Source organism: Euprymna scolopes, chromosome 2, assembly GCF_053919585.1.
Source record: "Euprymna scolopes isolate OS-2025 chromosome 2, ASM5391958v1, whole genome shotgun sequence".
Taxonomy (NCBI): domain Eukaryota; kingdom Metazoa; phylum Mollusca; class Cephalopoda; order Sepiida; family Sepiolidae; genus Euprymna; species Euprymna scolopes.
Window position 1 is genome coordinate 100,724,811 of NC_136483.1, and position 2,500 is coordinate 100,727,310.

A 2,500-nucleotide genomic window follows, 5' to 3' on the forward strand; every position below is an offset into this window, starting at 1 on the left:
TTAAAAATAAAAAACAAAAAATAAAAAAGACAATTGAAAAAACCTGTTTTTAGCATAGAAAATTGGCACAAAATGTTCTGATTTTTCCGATTTCCGATTAGTCGTCCCAACATCATATATATATATATATATATATATATATATATATATATATATATATATATATATATATATATATATATATATATATATATACAGAGAGAGAGAGAGAAATAGGTATATATATATATACATATGTATATATACATATATATGTATGTATAAATTATTATATATATAAATATGTGTGTGTTTATATATATATATATATATACATTATTATATATATAAATATATATATGTGTGTATATATATATGTATAAACTATTATATATATAAATATATATATGTGTGTGTGTGTGTGTATATATATATATATATATATATATATATATATATATATATATATATATATTGGTGTGTATATATACACGCACACACGCATATATATATATATATATATATATATATATATATATATATATATATATATATATACTAGCGGGGGGTACCCGGCATGCCCGGGTGTTTCGAGGTGTGTGTGCTCAGGCGGGGGGGGGGTGTTAATCCAAACATAAGAATAAGTGAAGTAAATATAAAAAAATCAAAAACAAAACTAACGTAAGGCAGACGGACGATGTTAAATGTAAAAATCGGAAAAACAAAAAAAGAAAACAAAAAGGCGAACGTTAAAACTACTTTAAAAAATCTGAAAAATAAAAACCAAAAAAAAAAAAACACGTGAAAAATGGCTTCGGGGGGTACCTGGCGTTGCCCGGGTGTTTTTTTGTGTGTGTGGATGTTAATAAAAAAAAAAAACAGAAAAACGAAGGTTAAAAAATCTGAAAAACACGTGAAAAATGGCTTAAATAATCCTATTCAAATTTAAAAAATCGAAAAAAAAAAAAAAAAATATCTCACACCACGATTCGAATAACGTTTCGGTAATGAGGCCACGCTCTAAGCAACTGAGCTAAGACGACGTCGCCGAAATTGTGTCGCTTTTTTTTAATATTTAAAGTAAATCAGGTTACGACGTCGTCTGACGCATGCGTAGAAGCGAATTCGTCATGAGAGGAGGGATTTTTGCTGACCCCCCCCCCCGTAGAAAAGTGATGATTTCAGGGTGAAAAAATTAACGTTTTTGGCCAATTTTTCGATATTTGTCGGGCGTAGGTTGGAAGTTTTAAATCACACCAATCTGGCGAAAATCCGTGACCCGTGTGGAAAGTTTTTGCGAGACATACAAACACCCATACATACATACAAACAAACATACATACAAACAACCATACATACACACATTTTCGCTTTTATATTTATAGAAGAAGATATATGTATTTATGTATGTGTGTGTGTGTGTGTGTGTGTGTGTGTGTGTGTGTGTGTGTGTGTGTGTGTGTGTGTGTGTGTGTGTGTGTGTGATGGGAATAATGGAAGTAGTATTCCGATGAAATAGAGAAATAAAAAAGGAACAAACTAAGTTATGTATTCATCAACGTTTCATCTTTATTTCGAGACTTCCTCTGGATGAATGAAATTAAGAAAAGAACACATCAGTACAAATATTTGAAAATATATCTTTGATGTAATACGGTGACACCAAACCCATCTCTCTCTCTCTCTCTCTCTCTCTATATATATATATATATATATATATATATATATATATATATATATATATTTGCTCCAACCTAATATATATATATATATATATATATATATATATATATATATATATATATATATATATATACTAGACTACCCGTGACCCGTTGTGTCAGTATGTTATATGAGCTATGGAATTCATGAATGGGCGTGACACTTGTGACGTAAAGAAAATAGTTTGTTTTTTTTTTTACATAACAGAAATATTTCTATGAAAGTATATTTAAATGAAAAATCACGGATAGATCACTCAAACATGAAAAAAAAATCCTCCCTATTCGTGTAAAATTACCTATTTTTCCGAATAATCGCTCAAAAATTACGAAAGTCATTTAGCAGCAAAAACGCACATGAACCTACCGATGAGAAATATAAGAATGAAAACCCCATATGGAATCCTTCAACCAAGTTATAGAAACTTAAAATCTAAAAAAAAAATAATTAATAAAACCTGAAGCAAAAAAATAAAACCTAAATAAATAAAATAGAATACAACTAATATTGAAACAGATTAGTAAATGTGTCAACAAATTCACCGTTCTCACACAACTATTTTGTATCTAGAAATGTAAACAAAAATTAAAAAAAAGAAGGAAGGAAAAGGGACGGATAGAGTAGTAGTAGTAGTAGTAGTAGTAGTAGTAGTAGTAGTAGTAGTAGTAGTCTTGGCTTTACTACAAGTGTTCTTATGTTTGTCAACGGGTTAAAGTTGTTTAGTTGTAAGCAAATAGCGACAGTATAGTTGTAATAAAGAATAGTTGCACTCTTCGCATGTTAAATAATAATTTCGAAA

At 28.7% G+C, this 2,500-nt stretch overlaps 1 protein-coding gene across 1 annotated transcript in view; it reads left to right on the plus strand.

The window, feature by feature from the left end:
• LOC145293344 (sperm-associated antigen 16 protein-like) overlaps positions 1-2,500 on the plus strand; it is an 80,539-nt gene that overhangs the window by 2,213 nt on the left and 75,826 nt on the right. The window lies entirely within an intron of this gene.